Source organism: Felis catus, chromosome A2 (assembly GCF_018350175.1).
Source record: "Felis catus isolate Fca126 chromosome A2, F.catus_Fca126_mat1.0, whole genome shotgun sequence".
Lineage (NCBI taxonomy): Eukaryota > Metazoa > Chordata > Mammalia > Carnivora > Felidae > Felis > Felis catus.
In genome coordinates, this window is record NC_058369.1 from 68,722,836 (window position 1) to 68,746,020 (window position 23,185).

At 38.1% G+C, this 23,185-nt stretch overlaps 1 long non-coding RNA gene across 3 annotated transcripts; it reads right to left on the reverse strand.

The window, feature by feature from the left end:
• Nucleotides 1-60: 60 nt before the first annotated feature.
• LOC109497381 lies at nt 61-23,185 on the reverse strand. 3 transcript variants are annotated; one of them, XR_006594058.1, is made up of 4 exons: nt 23,075-23,185; nt 12,936-13,076; nt 2,624-3,010; nt 61-253 (listed from the first exon to the last, which is right to left on the reverse strand). It is a non-coding gene; the product is annotated as an uncharacterized LOC109497381 (long non-coding RNA). The 3 variants fall into 3 exon arrangements; XR_006594060.1 differs by lacking the exons at nt 12,936-13,076; nt 23,075-23,185 and adding exons at nt 5,475-5,552; nt 6,079-6,269; XR_006594059.1 differs by lacking the exons at nt 12,936-13,076; nt 23,075-23,185 and adding an exon at nt 11,814-12,384.

Here is a 23,185-nt window from a genome sequence, read left to right on the forward strand (position 1 = left end):
TTTTTACACCAAAATGAAGAACATGATGAGCGATGAAATTACTTATCAGTGTAAGCCATATCAGAAGCCAGCGCTATAATAGTTTTTATTACAAAGGATGTGGTTTATTGGCTGCAATGTAATAAACAGAATGTAATAAACTCTAAGTCCATCATCTGCTACAATGCTCATTAATTACTGTATTGGTTATGCATAAATATCTTCAATGAAACAAATGAGAAACTCAGGAAAGCCAATTCTCCACAATATTTTCCTGAAAATGGAAACAGAAATAACTCTTAACTTATTCTATAAGGGAAACAGTACCCTGATACAAAAACAACGCAGAGATATTACAACAAAAGTATAGATCAATATTTCTTATGAACATAGCTTTAAAATTGCTCATTAAATATTAGCAAATTGAAACTAACAACACATAAAAAGAATTATACAGCACAACCAAGTTGGATTTTTCCAGATATTCAAATCTGGTTCAAAATTTGAATATCAATTAATGTAATTCATCATATCAACAGACTAGGGAAAACCCATATGACCATATCAATAGATGGAGAAAAAATATTTGACAGGCGTTAACAGCCATTAATGATGAAAACTCTTAGTAAACTAGGAATGGATGGGACCTTCTTCAATTTAATAAAGAATATCTATACAAAAACTACATCTAACATCATACTTAATGCAGAGAAATTACATGCTTTTCTTACAAGTTCGGGAACCGCTCTGTGAAAGAAATTGCTAAGAAGATTAAAAGAACCCACAGACAGGGAGAAAATATTTCCAAGACACACATCTAAAAGATTTGTACCCAAAATAATCAAAAAACATTTACAGGTCAACATTAGGGGAACAAAGCAAACATGAAAAAGTGGGCAAAAGAGATTAACATGTTCCAGGGGTGCCTAGGTGTCTCAGTCCGTTGAGTGTCCGACTTCAGCTCAGGTCTATGATCTGGTGTTCATGGGTTCAAACCCTACGCTGACAGCTCAGGGCCTGGAGCCTGCTTCAGATTCTGTGTCTCCCTCTCTCGCTGCCCCTCCCCTGCTCCCGCTTTGTTTCTCTCTGTCTCTCAAAAAATAAAATAAAACATTAAAAAATTTTTAAAAAAGATTTAACATATTCCTTACCAAATACATGTGGATGGAAAATAAGCGTATGGAAAAATGTTCAACATCATCTGTCATTAGGATATTACAAACTAAACTAAAATATCACTACATGCCTATCGGAATGGCTAGAAGCCAAAATACTGACAACACCAAATTCCAGCAAGGAATGTGGAGCAGGAGAACTCTGATTCACTGCTGACAGAAATATGAAACGGTACAGATATTTTAGAAAGCACTTTGGCAGTTTCTTACAATTCTAAACTTAGTCTTATCATATGACCCCACACATCATTCCTAGGTATTTAGCCAAATGAATTAAAAATATACGTTTATATATTTTATATGTTTGTATATTATGTACAAAACATGCCTATTAATATTTATAGCTGCTATATTCGCCGTTGCCAAAAAGTGGAAGCAGCTAAAATTCCCTTTGATGGGTAAATGAATAAACAAACTGGGTTGTATTCATACAATGGAATATTATTCAGTGATAAAAAGAAATGAGCTCTCATGCCATGACAAAACATGGAAGGACCTTAAATGTGCATTGCTATGGGAAAGCAGCTAGTGTGAAAGGGTTGCATATGGTATGATTCTAATTATATGACATTCTAGAAAAGACTAACTGTGAAGACAGTAAAAAGCTATTGACAGGAGGGACAGTAGGAAGGATGAAGAGATGAAACCTTGGGGATTTTTAGGGCAGGGAAACTGTTCTATATGATACTGTAATGGTGGATACATGACATTATGCATTTCTAGACACTCAGTGTAACACAAAGAATGAAACTTAATGAAATGGATTTTAGTTAAAAAATGATGCATAGAGGGGCGCCTGGGTGGCTCAGTCGGTTAAGCATCTGCCTTCGGCTCAGGTCATGATCTCACAGTCCGTGAGTTCGAGCCTCACATCAGGCTCTGCGCTGACAACTCAGAGCCTGGAGCCTGCTTCGGATTCTGTGACTTCCTCTCTCTCTGCCCCTCTCCCGTGGTCTCTCTCTCTCTCTCAAAAGTAAAACAAACATTAAAAAATTTAAAAAAATAATGTATAGAAATATGTGAAGGGTATTAAGAGTACACTTTCCATGATGACCACTGAGTAATGTACAGAATTGTTGAATCACTATATTATACACCTGAAATTAATATAACACTGTATATTAATTATACTGGAATTTAAGGATAATAAATTAATTAAAAGAAAAAAGAATAATGTATAAATATCAGTTCATCAGTTATAATAAATTAACCACACTAATGTCAGATACTAAGAATAGAGGAACTTTGTGGGGGTGAGAAGGGTCATACAGGAACTTCATGCTCAATTTTTCTATAAAATTAACACTGCTGCAAAAATTTTTAAAAAATACTAAAAATGAAGAACTCATATTATGACATGATTAGTTAGTTAATTTTCTGAAAGCCATGTAGCAAGTTGGGGGAACACTACAATGCTGTGTTCCCACCTGCTCCGTTAACCAAGGGCTAATAGCTAAGCACGAGCTTACTCAGGTTAAAGAGCTCCACGTTCCTCCACATTCTTGCTGCTTACTCTCACCAGTTCTTGGGGCCCATTCTTCTCTGGTTTTTTAGGGCAAAGCATCGCATGGTACTTCAATGATCCATGTTCATATATCGGAAGACTAGATCCCTGCTTGGTACAAGCACATAACATCAATTCTTTCAATTCCAGAATCCTCTATTGCTTTCACTAATTTTCCTACTGTACTAGAACTACTTCTCAAGGATATACAGTTGTGAGAGGACTCAGCCACTTGTCAGTATAATCTATTGGCTTGTTCCAATTTCCATGTATTGCTGGATCTTATATGCTTGTTTCCATGCTTGGGTCCACTGTCTGGAATTCCAAAGTATCCTGAAAATGTATAATTACCCTGAAAAAAAAGATTTATATTTATTTACATATAAATAAAATATATTTATATACAGTATATATAAATTTATATATAGTATATGTAAAGTATCCTGAAAATGTATGAGTATCCTGAAAAAAATATATACATAATATAATATATATAATAGAATAATATATAATATATAAAAATAGATTTATATTTATTTACTTATAAATTTAATATATATTTATATGTAAATAAATAAATATATTTATGTATATAATATATATTTATATGTAAATAAATATATTAATATACATTTATATGTAAATAAATATGTTTTTATATATGATTTATATATAATTTTCATGTATAATATATTTATATATAAATTCAATATATATTTATTTATATATAAATATTTATTTTATATTTAAAAAAATTAATAAATATTGAATAAGTTTATTTATATATAAATATATATAAATATATATTTAACTTATATATAAACTATATAATTTATATTTAATTTATATATATTATATGTATATATATAATATTATACATATATATACATATGTATAATATATATAATATTATACATAATATATATATAATACATAAAGACTAGGAGCTGGTATAAGCTGGGGACAGCAGAAGGACTCCAGGACACCCAGTACAGGTCCCACTGGGGATGTCAACATGGAGGATGCAACAAGTCCCACAAACCCTGCCCCCGCCAACAGTGCCCTCTGTCCTCTCTGACATCTTGGCCTTCTAGTTTGCAACTGGTCTGGCCTGTTGGTTCCCTGAGCTCACAAAGTAAGAAGGATTCCAAGAGAATTGCCTAACACATGATCATTTTATTCATTTCCATAGTTATTGAGTTCCTCATAGCGTCTGGGGTTCTAGAGGGGTCACCTCTTGCAACAGCCATCCTAACACCTAGTGTTAGAGCTTCTAGGTCCATCCTTCCCTTACCTCTGTGCACCAGGCTGCCTGCCATTTGCACAGTGCTATTTATCTGGGTCTGGATCTGGGCTCCAAAGTGGGCTATACTGTTTATAAATATTTGGGTCCTCATTATAAGCCAGTTGCTTTTTATAATTCAGCCCTGCTCCCTTGCATGACCTCTGAACTGGCTTCTCTTGGGGTTTGGGGCCTTGGGGCTGGATTTGTCCATAGATGAGCATGAGCCTCAGTGCCAGCTGCCACTTGGGAAAGAGCTGGAAGCAGGAGTCAAGTCCCCAAGTTCCTCAGATCCCACACACCCTGCTCATTGGCTACATGGTTCTGGTCCCAGGATCCCAGGAGATGGCTCTTCCTGGGAATTCTCAATCCATGGAAGTCAGTGGACACTGGTGGAGGAAGCTTGGGCCTGGGCTGGGAATGCAGCACCCTCTCTCGACCCTCAGGTCCAGAGCTCGCCCTGGGCTCGAGCAGCCTTCTCAGCACTGTTAGTTTGCTGAAAGGAGATAAGGACACTAAGGACCCCTTAGTGCTGCTTTCCCCGAAAATTGTGTGGCTTTTATAACTTTCTAAATAAAAGTACAGAGAATAAAACTAGAGTTCTATTTTTGGTATGTGTTCAATTTTTTATTTTAATAAAAGTAGGCTATGCACAACGCATGCAGTGCTCGCGTCTGAACTAATACAAGAGGCAATTGCCAATGGCTACAGTGATTTGAGGTTCAGTCTTTACATTCAGCAAGGTTTTTTTTAATTTATTTTTTTAATGTTTATTTATTTTTTAGAGAGAAAGAGACATAGTGTGAGTGGGGGAGGGGCAGAGAGAGAAGGAGACACAGAAACTGAAGCAGGCTCCAGGCTCCGAGCTGTCAGCACAGAGCCCGATGCAGGGCTCAAACCCACTAACTGCCAAATCATTACCTGAACCAATGTTGGTCGTTCAACAAACTGAGCCACACTACCCAGGCTCCCATACATTCAGCAAGTTTAAATCCATTATGTGTTTTTTGACACCTTATTTGCGAACAGAAAGTACTACTTGCTGATAAATTGTTAAGATCCACTCAATTTAATTAATATTTGAGAGGCACTAAAACTCCTATCTCTCTCTTTCTATACACACACACACACACACACACACACGTGCACACAAACACACATACACACACATGAAGATAGAAAATGATAGGTATTAGATGAGAGGCTGATAGAAACAGATTATTGCTATGTTGCCACTCTTGATATGGTTTTCCTATTTTTATAGATTTAGCATATTGTTAGTTTCAGGTAGCTCCAAGTAGTAGAAAAAAAATTGGGGTGGAGAAGGTAAGAGCAAATAGAACTTCCCCTCCACTCCCCAGAACACCTCCAAAGGTCATGCAATGTACAAGTGACACAACATGGACATTCACAGGGAAACTTAATAGTTGAATCATGTGTGTTGAATTATGATATTGGGGAAACTTACAGGACACACAGTTGGATAAGAGAAGATTTTAGGATGTTAAGGACTGTGACACCATGTTGGAAACACACTGAAGATTAGAGAAGAGGAACGTGGCACTCTTTGAAACACAAGGTTTCACTGGGGAAAGAGAACTTGGAATGATCCCTAAATATGATAAAGAAGTAAGTTTTAACAATGTGGACTACCAAAATGTAAGAACTTTGATGTAAATCCAATAGACAATTGAAGTTTTAATTTAGGAAAGCAGCTGTTTATAAAAAGTAAATCTTTATCAGATTTGCACAATAATGACTGAATATTGTCAACTGTCCATGACATCAGTCCATAAATTAGGAAGACGTTGGAAACTGTTCAAACGGAATTTGTTGTGGAAAACAGTGTTTGAAATTAGGGAAAAGGAAATTATCAGATGGTGAGGATTTGGACTTCCCCTTGTGTTTTTGTTTTCACTCCTAATCTTTACTGATATTTTCAGAGAATAAAATTATAAAAGTTGAAATTCAAATACATAACCAAAAACAAAAATTTTAAAGGAAGATATTTAATATGCATTGATTCATTATTACTTTTCAATTACTTTTGTGTCATACAAATTCCAAGGTACAACAAGTATATGAAAATTGAGTAGATGAATAAAATCTATCCATAGTGTTAGCATGAGAAAACTCACATAGGATGTAATAATATGTGATGATAATTTTACTGAACAAATCTGAATGTTGAGAAATATTAACATCTGCAGTTATATTGATGGATGTATCCTGGAGGTGATATTATATTCTCTGACTGCTGTTCACATGGTTTCATAAACACATATATCCCTGAAAACTTGGAAATAAGAAAAAATAAGATTTCTTCTGATAATTGAATGACAGAACATGCAAATAATTGAATCATAAATATTTACATTTAGCTTACGAAGACAGAGTAGTTTAGAGGCCAGAGCAAAACCAGTGTATAATCTAACTGACAAGGTAGAGGAATAATATGCCAGTTAGAGGCGAGAATATTGTCAGCTTGGAAAACAAAGAACAATTGAAATAGACGCAACTCAGAAAAACACCTTCTTGGGAAGATGTTGCTCTTGAAAATCAGACACCAATATTCCCTCTCCTTCAATATCCATGTTGAGTATACCATGATATCTGATTTTGTTAATATGACGTTATACATCTTTAAACCATGTAAAAATAGTCTTTTTAGCAAGCTCAGGACTGATTGTCTCTCTGCGTATTGTATTTCCAAGGAGAGGATATATTCGCCAGGTCACTATAAAGATGGTTACCTGCCAATCTTTTCAACTTTTAATTGAAAAGCTCATCGATTGACAGAAGTTTATATAGTTTTATTTAATGGAATTTCAACATCATGAATCACGGATTCACTGGAATGCAGTGGATTCACTTACTATATTTTAGAAGACCACAAGACAAGTAGCCCAGATAATATTACTCCTGGTAACTCACCTAAAACATTCTGTTTCTAAATTTCTACAAAACCCATTGCGTATATCTGATGGATAGTTTGGATTGGCAGGTCATGGTACACAATAGAATGGAGAATTGTTCCAAAGCAATTGAATCCAAATCCATGTAACTTCACGAGGAAAGGACATTAATCAACTGAATTGACTATAGAATATATTTCGTCAAGTTCTAATAAAATCACTACAATATCAGATGCAACATGAAACACACAGTCCATCATCCATTCAAGTTCACTAATATAAAATCCCACATAGAGCTGTAGATATGATCAATAATGCCTGCAGAGCCTGGGATGGAGAATATTAAATCTAATGTTATTCTCTAGATTACATGTCTTGATGACACACTTGGGAAATGTGTTTTATTTAATATTAATAATTCCCTCAAATATTTGCTCTTTCAGGGACATATTACTTTTGCAGTTTTATCAGACTATTCAGGGAGAAAAATATATTAAGATTAAAGATATGCTGGAAGTAATAACATTTTCATAAATCTGATTTATAAATCTCATAAAACCTGGAAATACACCCTTAGTTTTTGCCATATCATTTATAGATAGCTATGTTATTTTGAACGAAAATTGTAGAGTCTCATTCATCCCTAATGTTGTTGTTGTTGTTGTTGTTGTTGTTGTTTTTAATCAACCGTTTTGAGTAGTAAAATTTTATGTTTCTAGATGGCTCCATTAGTATCTAATGTGCCTCTGAAAGTCTATTTCAAATATTAGGATTTGGCATTTTCTGAAATTCACTTGTGCCTTTTAAACGTTAAAACTTAAAACTATACATGTTTCTGTAGAACGGCACCAAATCCTAGAGGAGAAAATGGTGAGCAGTAGAGTTGAAGATTTTGTCATTGTTCAGAAATCAGTCTTGATGTTTCTTACTGCTCAAGGCCCTTTGCTGGATATGTGAGACATCCCACATAAGCGTTCTGAACCTGAGCTATCGCCTTATGTGGACCACTTGGTATGAACACAGTCCGTACCCACCAGTGTGCTGTAAATCCCATTGGCCAATGACCTCATGGAGGTGCTGATTTTGTGCTTTTCATAAACTAACCTTTATTAGGAATGATACGCTTGGGGCGCCTGGGTGGCTGAGTCGGTTGAGCGTCCGGGGTCGGCTCAGGTCATGATCTCGCGGTCCGTGAGTTCGAGCCCCGCGTCGGGCTCTGTGCTGACAGCTCCGAGCCTGGAGTCTGTTTTAGATTCTGTGTCTCCCTCTCTCCGACCCTCCCCCATTCATGCTCTGTCTCTCCCTGTCTCAAAAATAAATAAAACGTTAAAAAAATTAAAAAAAAAAAAAAAGAATGATACGCTTGCCATGTATTGTTATAGGGCCCGGGGATGCAAAGTGACTAAGAGAGACTGATTCTCTTCTCTCAGAGAACGGAGAGTTTGGTGGCACAGATTGTCATGCCTTAACACAAGAACAAAAACAAGGACAAAAGCAGAGCTTGTCAGCAATAAAGGCAAACATACTAAGAATAAAATCAGGGCAAAATTCTATTTTCTTCCTAGACATAAACAAGCAGAAAAAATAAACATACAAAAAGGCCCCTGTGAACTCGTAAAAAGGGAATATTCTGAGACTAAAATATCATCCACGGGATCAAAAATACCATGTCCAACTTAAAACATAGAAATAAGGCAAAAAAAAAAAAAAAAGCAGATAAACTTCTATATAAAGGAAATCTGTGAAATAAAAAGTATCCTCTCTGTAATAAATAAAATTCAAACTGTGCAAGAAGAACATAAAGTTTTGAAGATAAGTAATGAATCTCTTCCTCATGTAAGAAAGAAATTATCGGAGTAAAGAATGGATTATTAGAAAGAGTAGAAGTAGCAAGATAAATACGAGAAATAGGTATTCTTCTCTGAAGGCTCTAGATTTTCAAATTAACTCACCTAATAGCTCCACCAGTAGTGAGTAAAACCCAAACCTACGAAATTTCAAGCTTACCACAAAGAGAGGTTCCAGACGTACTCAGGCATAAATCAACGAATACAGTTTAAAATCAGAAGATTTAAGATTTCTTAATCTTAAGGAGAAGATTAATCTTAATCTGAAGAAGACTTTCAGATTTTTATTTTAAAACCCTAGATGATTAAATATAATGAAACATATACAGTTTTGTGTAGAGCATCTTATTACTAAATAATTCTATATACTCTAGGAATGAGAAAAGTAAGAGAAAAAAACTATATATCTAATGCTCTTAGAAAAGAAGTCGGCTCACATACCCACATATTTCTGTATCTGAACTAGCTGCCTGATGAGCCATCTGGAACTCACAACTAGAGATGTAATCAGTCAGGAAACACATCAGGTAACAGAATGTGGTTCAATCCAAGCAAATATGTAACACACTTTCATAACAGTGTAAAAGTCACAAATAACCTAATATTCATAAACTAATATGTGACCGTAACATTGCAATATAGATTTAAAAGCTAAATTATACTTTTTAAGTGAATATCATGGAAGAAAGGAAGGAGAAGACAAAAGTAAATTAAAATTTTATTTTGTGCGTGTGAAGTTCACAGATACTGTTGTCTCCTACACGCTAGTAACTAGAGAGAAATAGTTGGACATATGACATAAAGAGCAGGTGGAATAAAGCCACAACATAGTGGATTCAAATCATAGGAAAAGAGAATGAAGGACAAGTGGAAGTTCTCGTCTGGGCGATGTCTGACAGGCCTGTAGCTTAAATGCAGAAGACACCACAGGAAAAGGATACCAGCACCGTTTTCTTCATGTGGCCATCTGTGGGCTACGCCTGCCTATAAGTACATGCTGTGTGTAGATTAGTCTGCTATTTAAGAAGTCATTATAGGGGCACCTGGGTGGCTCAGTCGGCGAAGCATCCGACTTTGGCTCAGGTCATGATCTCACGGTCTGTGAGTTTGAGCCCCGCGTCGGGCTCTGTGCTGACAGCTCAGAGCCTGGAGCCTGCTTCAGATTCTGCGTCTCCCCCACTCTCAGCCCCTCCCCTACTCGTGCTCTGTCTCTCTCTGTCTCTCAAAAATAAATAAATGTAAAAAAAAATTTTTTAAAAAGGAGTCATTATATACACTTGGACCATGCAAAAACATGGCAAAAAGTAATAATAAGAGGTAAAGTTCTTAGATCTGCAATATTTGCATTCAGGATGGCATAAATAAGATGACTGAGAAAGTCAGCAGAAGTTTCTTTTTTTTTAATGTTTATTCATTTTTGAGAGAGAGAAAGAGAGGGAAAGAGAGAGACAGAGTGTGAGAAGGGGAAGGGCAGAGAGAGAGGGACACAGAATCCCAAGCAGGCTCAAGGTCCTGCACTGTCAGCACAGAGTCCAACATGGGACTCAAACTCACGAAATGTGAGATCATGACCTGAACCGAAGTCAGACACTTAATTCACTGAGTCACCCAGGTGCCCCGATGCTTATTTATTTTTGAGAGAGAGACAAAGTGTAGGCAGGAGAGGGGTAGAGAGAGAGGGAGACACAGAATCTGAAGCAGGCTCCAGGCTCTTAGCTGTCAGCACAGAGCGCGATGCGGGGCTCAAACCCACGAACCATGAGATAGTGATCTGAGGCAAAGTCAGATGCTTCACCCACTGAGCCACCCAGGAACCCCAGCAGAAGCTTTCTTAAGCATGGTATGCACCTCTGGAACTTAGGGCCACCTCTGAACCATGTGTCCCCTAGCTGTCCTCTAAATTAATACCTCTGCGCCTATGATCTGATTAATCCTAAAGTTAGCAAATGGCTAAATGTTCAGTCACGAGATGTGTATGTGAGTCTGACCTTCAGGGTATAATTAAGGCCTGTTCTGCATCCAACTATCCACAAATAAATAAATAAATAAAGGAAGGAAGGAAGGAAGGAAGGAAGAGAAAAGAAAAAGCAAATGCAATGAAATGCAGAACGATTTAAAAGCCACACATGGATACCCTAATATATAAATTTTGCTATTAGCAGAAAGCAGAACTTCTCCTACTAAAAAGCATGGTGTCGGTTGTCGTCCACAAATAACGTAAGAGCATATAAAGGTGTCTAATATAAAATTAAGGAAGAAAACAGTCATACATAATTGAGTGAAAAAATGTATTATAAGACTTCTGAACATTCTGGTGCTGGGATTATAAAAAATTATATATTGCTTTCTAATATGAAAGATTTTATGTATATATATTATATATGTGAAGATTATAGCTATATGTATGATTATACATATATGTATTACATATATTATATATATAACTCTTTGTTAAAAAAATATCCTTGTCGAGACTAGTAGGCTCTAATATGGCAACGATCTCCAGTGAGATTCACTGACTTGTTCAAACTAGAATCTCCCTATGACCTTTTCTGATGAGTCCTATTCAGTCTAGACAGCCCCCAATCCATTCTAGACAACTCCAATTCCATTCTGCAGGTCGTCAGATGGCTGTAGCAAACGAAAGACAATTACTATATACCCACGGATCCAAAGGTATCAATCTTGAGAAGAATGATGTTTTAGGAGACATGTCACAAGAAATATATGCAAGGTGGTATTTTTTTTTCACTGTAACTTCATACAACCCTTGAAAATCTATCAGTGAAAGCAGGACAGTGCGTAAGGCTTAGTACCTTAAGATAGGAGCTCTTTTCACTAGAACTTCTCACGTTTCAAATTAAGCACTACAGACCAGCTAGAATGTACATTTTTATCGCTTCTCTGGCTTTGTCAAGTGGCCACGGCTAGAGTCTGCTCCTCCCTTCATCCAGCCCCCGGCCGGCATACAAAGGAGTATGCTTAGATTTCACAAAAACCGTGTGGATCTGTCAGGCCATTGACGTCACAGTTGTCTCCACTAACATCCCTCCACGCTAGCTGAGTGAGGAGAAATCATCAGAGCTCAATTAAGATTTTCTAGGCATTTACCTGGTGCAGGCTGAGCTGATTTTTTTGTATGGTAGCAATCTCCAGAAAAAGTTGCATTCAGTTTCCCATCACTCTTTGATTTCATCTTGCTGTATAATGTTTGACTGTTCTCCTCACCAGAGGATACAGCCACACCTTTTCTCTCCCAGGCCCAGCAGCAAGAGATAAGACGGAGTTAAGGAAAGAGTTCACACCCAGCCAAAAGCAGTAGGTGGGGGTGGGATTTGGGTAGTGGATATCTTAATCCGACCAAGGTTTAAATAAGGTCTAATAAACCCTTTGATTTCAGACAAGTTACTGAAACATTTTGGGGTCAATCTCCTTATCAATGAAATGCAATAGAAGTATAGCAGCCTCAGTTAATGACCTGTCCATATTCCCTTGAATGACCCGAAGAGTCATCTCAGAAGTTGATGCATATGCCTCTGTGTTTCTCAAAGAACTTTGTCTGACTTGCAAAGCTGCTCAGCCTCTCTGCAGGGCAGGCTGAAAGTGGCCCAAAAGTTAATGCACCAGGAACAGATCTCAAACAATGAGAGATAGTTATTGGTAAGTGAATAACTTCACTTACTGTTGAGGCTCCTCAAGCGGCCTCTCAGTAGGGTTCAACACCAAGTGCCCATGGAGATAACGCTCCGTGCTGCATGACCGACCCACGTTCCAACCATCCTTGTCTTTCTCCTCTGTTTCCTGAGTGCCTCCTGGGATCACCTGTTGTATCAACCACTGCAGCCAAATCTTTTCCCAGGGCTTGCACGGGGAAGGGGGGGATCAAAACTAATATAACAGAGAGTAAACCTAGTGTTCCCGAGGACCCAATAGATGGCGCTCATATAAACTGTGCAGCACAGAGCTTGATTCAGAATAGGATTTTAATGAACACTGCTTTCCTTCATCCTTACCTACAACTTTGCCCACGCTGTACGTTGGATACCCTTGTTTTCCTGCCAGAGTTTAAAACCAAATGAAAACAAACAAAGCAAAAACAAAAACAAATGAGTCAAGAAGATGGCGACTAAAAAGTGAGTTCCATTACTGTTAGAGTTGCTGTAATCGTGGTTTAGGTCTGTAGCCACAGATAATTCTCAAAACGGAAACCTAGAATTAGGCCCACTTACCCACCTTATTATAGAGAGTGCTGAAAATGGAAGGCCTTCAATCCAGGGCTCAAGTTTGGTGAATCCAAATGTCGACTAATGTGGGAGAAGAAGAGGGGCAAGGGTATGTCTTCCCAAGTCTTCCTCAACAAAAGCTTCCTGCCTCCTGCAGTGGGGGAAAAGGATGAAAGAATGAGAGAGATGTATTAGAGTTGTCTGTATAAACATATCTAAAAGGGAGAGAGAGAGAAAGGGAGAGAGAGAGAGAGAGAGAGAAGGAGGGAGGGACTTATGAGAAATGGGTTCCATTCATGTGATTATGTAGGCTAAGAAGTCCCACAGAGTGTTTTCGGCAAGCTCCTGGCCCAGGAAAGCTGGTGGTATAATTTAGTCTGATCCCAAAGATCTGAGGAGCAGGAAAGCTGATGTGTAAATCCCAAACTGAGGACAGAAAAGATAGGGTGAGATGCTTCAGCTCAAACAGTATGAGACAGGAATAAAAGGGGTACATTCTACCTTCCTCTGCTTTTTGTGCTATTTAGGACCTTGGATTGGAAGACAGCCACCCACACTAGGGGAACAATCAACCAATTCAAATATAATCTTATCCAGAAATGCTCTCTCAGACACACCCAGAAATAATGTTTAGTCTGAGCACTCCAAGGCTTGTCAAGTTGACACATAAAATTTACCAGCACAAGGGAGAAAAGAGATTAAAACGTAACTCTAAAGAATCTCAAAACCTGAAATCCAAATACCGTTTTGTTCAGGTCTATTTTGCAACGCTCATGAGCAGTGTAGGGCCCAAATGAACCTCCAAGACTGTTGTATTCAAGCCCGAATACTCACTGCTTTCTATCTCCCATCCCAAATTATGTTTAGACATATTGTCTGACATTAGCAATTCAGGATTGAGATTGCACGATAATATAAAGGTACCCCAGTGAAAATGCTAACAACATGGAACTCGCCCAATTTAAATATAAACTTTCTTGTTATCAATTTTTAAAGAAAACATAAAAATTAAAAAAATAGATGCCCTTTAAGTTAGGTTGAAGTTCAAATATATAAAATGAAAAGAGAATTAAGTTCAATACCAAATGACCCGTCCGTACGGGTCATAAAGATGTTATTAAGTCCTCCTCAATTCCCTAATCTCATTCTCAGCTAAACACATCTTTATTGCTTGGGTGGAGGAAGGGTTTCCTTCACAGTTGGCCTGGGCTGTTTCTCACAAGGTTCGGTATATAGTTTCTCCAAAATATATCCGTTGGGAATTTTTACTTTGAAGGGGTTGTTCTGTATGGTACCAGGTTGGTCTATACGTGATCTCGTGCATTTGTCAAAATCCTTAGAACTGCATACCGCAAAGAATGAACTCTACCGTAGGCAACTTCAAACATCACCCAGAAGGGGGAAGTCCGAGAATGGAATGCGGACTGTGTCAAAGGAGCCTAACCGCATTACAAGTGTTTAGCACAATTTCACCGGCTGTAGTGGGGAGAGAAGGAGCTGACCCTTTGTAACTTGGAAAAACAGTGTTTTAGCTAAACATGGTAAGCCTAAAGATGGAAAGAGCTGTGTGTAAACACCTTACTCTAGTTGGTAAATGTGTTTCTCTCCAAGGTACAGGTTAGCAATTCTGAAAACTACTTTCTATGGGACACTACAATACTAAGATTGAACAAATAAGTAAATACACTGCAGTTAATGGGAGCCAGGTCTCTCACTGTCAAGGAAAGAGGTTTTCAATAAGCAAGAGGCAAAGTTAGAATAAACCCTGTGGTGCTAGATTAGAAGAGAAGGTGTTAATATTAACGCACATTTATTTTAATAGAGATGGAGGTATGGTACATGTATAGATAAATACATTTTGAAGGTAGGTAGGTAGATATAGATAGATAGGTGTTGACAAATGCTGATATATAGACAGGCAGACAGATGCGTAAGATAATCAGCCATGTGTATATACATGACTTAGTACATATTCCATCGAACATGTAAATCCAAGTACTGCTACCTCTGTCCACCGACAGGGCCTAGAAATGGTGACACCCCAGAAGCAATGAGCCCCACTAGTGTCCACATTTATTCTCAAAATACTGATTTCCCACAAAAGAAATCGGATCTCCTTTCATACATGATTGATTCTGGGGCATCGGATGGTTCCCTGCCGGGTCAGGAAAATCGCAAGATGGGGCAGATTGTCTTGTTGTGCCAGATAATAATGAAAGGCTTCAGAGGTAATAAATAGAAGATGGGGTCTGGTCAAAAGGAGCCAATGTGAAAGACCTCCCAACGATCAAAAGTGGGCGATTTATACAATAAAAGAAATAATGATAGTGTTGTGTTGAATAAAAAAGCATCCTTGAGTTCAGGTTAATTTAAGTAAGTGATTAAATAAATGAATAAATGGAAGGTAGGGGATAATATTCTTATAGAAATATTCCAAGTAATATAGAGGAATAGGAAGAATAGAAAATCATCATTATGGGGAGCCACCTGCGTGGCTCATCCGGTTAAGCATCCGACTTCGGTTCAGGTCACGGTCTCACGGTTCGGTGTATGAGTTTGAGCCCCGCATCTGGATCACAGCTGTCAGCGCAGAGCCTGCTTTGGATCCTCTGTCCCCCTCTCCTCTCTGCCCCTTCCCCGCTCACCCTGTCTCTCAAAAATAAATGAACGTTAAAAAAAAAAGAAAAGAAAACCTCAGTTCAAATTTGGAGATAAAAATAAACTGCACTAAGAAAGAAAAATATTTTACGAAATATATTTAATACCACATCTCTTAAGGAGATTCACATCTTATTTTTTAGAGCTAAAAATTACCACAACATTGGCCCTACACTAAAGACAGGGAGAAAATATGTCAACGCCCATTGCTGAAAGCAGGAATCCAAGGACAGATTCTGTTCCCTGAATATTATCCATGGTGCTGTCATCGACCATTGTCATATCTAAACAGCATGAGTTCAGGGTAAACCCCTCTTCATTTGTTCCTTGACTCTGAATGTAGCTAGTTTAAATACTTACCCGGGTCTAGGTTATAACAAGTTAAGGGTACAACCTAAGAACGATTTGTACTGAATGCAAAGCCCAAAGCACTGCATTTTTAAAGATATAAAATGTTGCTGTACTCATCGACGTCTAAAAAGCTCTAGGCAATATTCCGCCTCAATTTCATCTGCAATATGAAAGCGGGTTGCACTTGTGTGGTTGAAGGTCAAACTACAGCAGCTGTGCTTTAGGGTCACTGCTATTTGGCTAAGGGACCCACAGCTCCATACCCCCACCTGTGTAAAAATAGCCGCTCACATTTGGACAAAGCCGCTATAAAGTGCAGTGACCTGCCAAGGCCAAAAATCACATGTGCCCTAAAATTTCAAAGTCCTGCTGAGCTGCGATGGCTAAAACCCAATAGCAAAAGGGTAAAAATGAATTAGGGGCCTGATATAGGTTGCTGCAAATCACCAAGAGCAAAAGTCCTTGTGGCCTTGCCCTGCCAGAAGCTGTAATCAGCAACTGTTGTTTTCCTTAAAAAATTCTACTCAGTCTTTGCATCAATCTTGGTCCGACTGAGAGACAGAAACCACACAGTGGATAGAACACAAAGTTAACATAAAGAATTATTAAACACCAGTGATGAAAAGTAGTTACAGGATATAAAGAAACTCCATGGCATTCTAGGACTGAGGGACTATCTAGATTGGACAAACCTGGAAAAGATGCACTGCCCAATGCTTGTTAGGGAAGGTGTGTTGAACCCAGCGGTTTAGGGAAATCTGTAGATTTGCCCAGGCTGGAGCTAGACTATAAGTCGCTGAGTGATGCAGAAGTAGCCCTCCAGAGTTCAGGACCTGCCCTAAGGTGACCAGCAACTGATGATGTGGGGGGTGGAGACAGTGTGGGGCTGAAAAGGAAACTGGCTGTTTAGTGTGAACAGATATAGCAGTGCAGAAGAAGCCTTCAGGACACTGGTTTCCATGTAGAGAAGGCTGCGGGAAAGGTGTCACCAGGCTAGGACAAGGACTCAAGGGGAGAAGAGCAGTTCTTTCCCCCTTCAATGTCTTTGCACCTTTTACTGAGAAAGCTAATGTTGTGCTCACGTAGAGAAGAAACGCCCATTATAGCAGAACATATATTGGAATAAGTTGATAAGCGGCAGACACTTCTAAAGGTTTCCATTGCAGTGTTCCAGCCCAGAACACTACCACTGGGTTGACAGGACATTGAACAAACTCCTCTGTGGAATCTGTTTATTCTCAAATTAGCTAACATACAGTGCAGTCTTGGCTTCAGGAGTAGATTCCAGTGCTTCATCACTTACATGTAACACCCAGTGCTCATTCCAACAAGTGCCCTCCTTCATGCCCACCCCCCAACAACCCTCAGTTTGTGCTGTGTATTTAAGAGCCTCTTATGGTTTGTCTCTCTGTTTTTATCTTATTTTTCCTACCCTTCCCCTAGGGTCATCCGTTAAGTTCCTCAAATTGCACATATGAGTGAAATCATAGATTTGTTTTTCTCTCACGTATTTCACTTAGCCTAATACCTTCCAGTTCCATCCACATTGTTGCAAATGGCAAGACTTCATTCTTTTTCATCACTGAGTAGTATTCCATTGTATATATGTGTGTAGTATTCCATTGTATATGTGTGTGTATGTGTGTGTGTGTGTGTGTATACACGTGTGTATGTGTGTGTGTGCGTATATATATATACATATAGCACATCTTCTTAATCCATAAATCATTTGATGGACATTTGGGCCCTTTCCATAATTTGGCTATTGTTGATAGTGCTGCCATAAACATTGAGGTGCATGTGCCCCCTTTGAATCAGCACTCCTGTATCCTTCGATAAATTCTTAGTATTGCTATTGCTGGGTCCTAGGGCCATTCTATTTTTAATTTTTGGAGGAACCTCCACACCATTTTCCAGAGTAGTTGCACCAGTTTGCATTCCCACCCACAGTGTAAAGGATTCCCCTTTCTCCGCATTCTCTCCAACATCTGTTTTTTCCTGAGTTGTTAATTTTAGCCACTCTGAACTTTGTGAGGTGGTATCTCAGTGTGCTTTTGATTTGTATCTCCCTGATAATGAGTGAGGCTGAGCATCGTTTCATGTGTCTGTTGGCCATCTGGATGTCTTCTTTGGAAAAGTGTCTATTCATGTCTTCTGCTCATTTCTTAGTTGGATTATTTGTTTTTAAGGTGTTGAGTTTGGTGGTTCTTTATAGATTCTTGATACTAACCCTTTATCCAACATGTCATTTGCAAATATTTTCTCCCATTCCATCAGTTGCCTTCTAGTTTTATTGACTGTTTTTTTTTTTTTTTTTTTTTTTTGCTGTGCAGAAGCTTTTTATCTTCATGCGGCCCCAATAGTTCATTTCGGCTTTTATTTACCTTGCTTTCAGAGACATGTCAAATAAGAAGTTGTTACAGCCAAGGTCAAAGAGGTTGCTGCCTATTTTCTCCTACATAATTCTGATCCTATGTTGTCTCACATTTAGGTCTTTCATCCATTTTGAATTAATTTTTGTGTATGGTGTAAGAAAGTGGTCCAGTTTCATTCTTCTGCATGTTGCTGTCCAGTTCTCCTAGCCCCATTTGTTAAAGAGACTTGTCTTTTTTCCACTGGACACTTTTACCTGCTTTGTCAAAGAGCAGTTGGCCATATATTTGTGGGTCCATTTCTGGGTTCTCTATTCTATTCCATTGATCTATGTGCCTGTTTTTGTGCCATTACCATACTGTCTTGATGATTACAGCTTTGTGATACAAGTTAACGTCTGAGATTGTGATGCCTCCAGTTTTGGTTTTCTTTCTCAGCATTACTTTGGATATTCGGGCTCTTTTGTGGTTCCATACAAATTTTAGGATTATTTGTTCTAGCTCTGCAAAGAATACTGGTGGTATTTTGGTAGGGATTACATTGAACGTGTAGATTTCTTTGGGTAGTATCGACATTTTAACAATATTTGTTCTTCAAATCCATGAACATGGAATGTTTTCCCATTTTTCACGTGTCTTCTTCAATTTTCTTCATAAGGTTTCTATAGTTTTCAGCATACAGATCTTTTTTTTTTTCTGTTAAAGACTTACTTTATTAATACAAAACATACACAGAAACTATTAAGTGGTGAGAAATTTAAATATCTAAGTAACGGCAAATGGGTGGCAATTCAGGGTTTACAGAACACATGGAGACTGCAACAGATTAGACTCCCATGGTTTAGAGGGCATCTTCAGAGGTGAACAGGGCCCCTGGTGTAACAGCTTTTCAGGTTCCCTGTCCTCAAGAATCATGAGAGGCAGTTCATTAAAGGGGAGGTGTACAATCTCTTCTTTCAGAGGTAGCTCTTCCATTTTACCTCCTGACTGCATCTTTTCTTCATTCTTTGAGATTTGTTCCATTCCTGGTTTCTATGTCCTTATGCTCTGTGTGGACATCTTCAGGTTTCAAGGCACTGCTTTCAGAGAAGCTCAGGTTATTGCAGATGATTAGGATTTACTCAGAGAAAAAAAATATGACTCACTTCATGAATTTTTATAGAAATTTGAGGGGCACCTGGGTAGCTCAGTCGATTGAACTTCAACTCTTGGTTTTTATTATGATCCCAGAGTTGTGGGATTGAGCCCATTGTCAGGCTCCGTGCTGAGTGTGGAGCCTGCTTAAGATTCTCTTTCTCTCCCCCCCCCCACCCGCCTCTCTCCACATCTCATGCTTTCTGTCTCTCCTTTTCTCTAAAATAAAACAAAAAATAGATTGAAATTGGATTGCATTTATTTTATTTTTCAAATTAGTTGCTTTAGCCTTCATGTATGATATACCAACAGGAAACTCAATGCTATAGCATTAACGTAAGCCACACGCATTACCCAAAGACCTCAAGAATTTACTCACTCTGAAGACAGATGATGATCAGCAAAACCTAAGAAGTAGAACTGTGCTTTAATAATTCTAGAAATACTGCTGTTTCAGGCACTTAAAAAAAATCAGTCCTTTGTGATTCAATTCTGAGGGGGTATTTACACTGGAAACACTAGTGCCCAAAATTGGATCCCATACTCCCCACCATTTTCCCATTTCTCCACATGGATGCTCTTTTTGATTGTGCTCAAAACAGTCTTCCCCAAATGCAACAATCTTACCATCACTTCTGGATGTCGAATGGACTTCAGAATCATGTATTTATTTATTTATTTATTTATAATTTTTTAAATGTTTATTTATTATTGAGAGACACAGAGCGTGAGCAGGGGAGGGGTAGAGAGAGGGGGAGACATAGAATCTGAAGTAGGCTCCAGGCTCTGAGCTGTCAGCACAGAGCCCGACACGGGGCTCAAACTCACAAACTGCGAGATCATGACCTGAGCCAAAGTCAGTTGCTTAACCAACTGAGCTACCCAGGTGCCCCAAGGATCATTTATATGCTATATAAACCCAGATCTCCGATAAGTTAAGTCTCTTACCTTTGCTATCCTTGCCTTCTTAGTAAACACCCTCCTGACACTCTAAATCCACAAGTCCCTGGACTGTATCAACTATCAACTCTCTAAACTCGGAACATATGAGTATATGGATATGTATATCTCAGAATATCCTACCCATCCTAGTTCATTCTCTACTTCTATTCTTCCTTCTTAGTTTATAATATTACTTGTGATGTGGGTTCACCATGCCATTTAAGAATATTCACTTCAGTTATAAAGAACAAGTAAATCAAGTAGGATGGATGAAATCAATGAAGTTTATAACCATTTGAAGGTAAATAAACAACTAGCTGGTGAGACATGTTACACAGTTAAAGAGTGCATATGTGTGTTAAAATAGACAAGAAGGTGAATGAAGGGACCAATTAAGTGACAAATACTCCCAAGGCACCAACTCTTCATGGAAGTCTTTGCATCCATAAATTGGCCACCAATGGGTGATGCTCAAAATGGTCCCCAGTGTTCTCTGTCCAAGACGTACTTGTAAAAATCATAGCTGCTTGACAGATTTTTAACAAGTGATAGCTGCTGCCATATGTTCCTGTATCTCTTCAATAAAACAAGGATGTATTGAGGTGGCATGCTAGTTCTTGAACCACCACACCTGTCCATAAGGAAGGCTGATACATCAGAGAGAAAAGAGGGGATATATGCCATTAAGTATTATAATATGCACACACTCTTTAGTTTACATGAGGAATTATTAAAAATTATAGTTATTTGCCTTTATAAATAACTAAATGATAATTTTACCAAGATTAAAGTGGTTGTCCAGAGAGACACCTCTGCTTCTTCCAGAGAGACACTGGGGTCAGAGAGTATGATCGTTCCACTTTGCTCACAGCCTATCTTAATTTATAATCTTCCTCTTTATCCCTCTGCCTCTAGTTTTATGTTTTATTCTCATTCAGAAAACCATATATTCAGAGCTCTTTAATTTTTGCCAGAGCCTTTCTACTGTGTCTCCTGAAACTCTTTGTCTGGTGGTCTATCTATAGACCATAACAGCACTCGGTCGGTCCACTTCCTGTTTGTGCGTGTCCAGATCACTCCAAAACTTCCCCCTTTACTGTGTCTTCCTTATTAGCTAAGATCTATTTTTCTCCTTAAACGCTAAACCCACGCATCTTCCCTTGAACGAGCCCCACCCTTTTCCACTTTTCTTGTGACATTTAGTAATGCTTTTGACATCCTATAGACCTTGTACAATAATTCATTATGTGAATTGTACATCAGTCATTTTATGCACACACACACACGCACAGACTTTAACATTATATCAGTACAAATCAAAATCAGTATGAGTCAGGAATATTTAAGCAATTGAAAGATAATTTGAGCCAGGGCTTAACCACCTTTTTACGTTTCCTTAGTGGTAAATGAGATTTTAGTAATTTAAACTTATTCAAGGGTAGATGTTTTAAAATGACTGCAATGATGACCTTCTTGCAAACATAAATGCTTTAAAATTAGCTTTAGTGCTTTAGTAATTGTAAACTCTGAATTCTGACATCTTCTTTCTTTTGTTCAATCATTACTATGAGGCTGTAAGCTTCCCAGGGGTGTATCTACAAGACACAGTGCTCCTCTCTTTCCATTTCCAATGTTTATCTGTTCAAATAGGCTAATTTAAGGAGAACTACATCGAGCCACTGAGATTCTGGATGAATACTTACAGGGCCTGATCTACAGATCAATAACATGCCAATAATTTTAAATTGCTCTAAGCCATAATTCCTAATATTTACTTTACTATATCCTTCTGAGATACAACTTTGTAAGGCATATTCAGAAAATTTTTAATGCATTTTACTTACTCTCCTCTGTGCGAATCAGAGAAAATAGTATCATATACAGACATGAAAAGAACAACAGTGAATCAATGGATTCTATAGACAACTGTTAAGTCAAGAGATGAACTGTGCTTATATTATGATCTTTTTAATTTCAATTTTACCACAAGGACTGCTGTAACTGTAGGTATTGGCGGTGAAGCTGCTACACTTTCTGCTATACTTGCTGAGGGAACGCAGGTAGAAAACTCCTTATTGTCTAGCTGAAATACTATATTTCAGGATATACAGGGAAGACATAATGTGTCATGTTCATTCATTCCAGCTACACATCTCTGACAGACATTCTATTCCTAAGAGAGTCAGAAATAGTCCTGACATCCATGGAGCTTACAGACTCGAAGACTTTCCTGCAGAAAAATATCTTTGTGATGTTTTTATTTTCTAACGGTAAAAGTAAGTTCATGTTCTTTGTAAATACAGTCACAATGTACAATACTGTAAAAGGAAAAAAAAAGAAAAAAAGTAAGAATCTCCACTAACTGATCCTCCGTAGAAAAACACTCTTCTGTAACTGGTAAATATATCATCAAATAAATACAACTCTCAATCGTCAGCCATATGTTAATTTTTTTCCCTACTATGTGTGTGCCTCATCCTGTCTTAGGGAATGATGATAAAATGATGAAGGCTAAAGGAGAGATTTTCCACTCAGGATGTGTGGAATCCCGTGGAGCAGACAGATGTGTATCAAGCGATAGCATGCTGTGTTAAGGGACAGTATTGATAAGAATATAATGGGGAGATCGGTGATTTATGAAAGCGTCTAGTGTGGGAATTTGATGTAATGTGAGGAACAGATACATACTTACTTAGTTTTTGAAGAAGGAAAATTGCCTGAGATCTGAAGGGTTGAATAGGTGATCTCCATTGAGATCCTAGATCTCTGCTGAGACAGGGGGCACATCGTGTAGAGAAAGAAC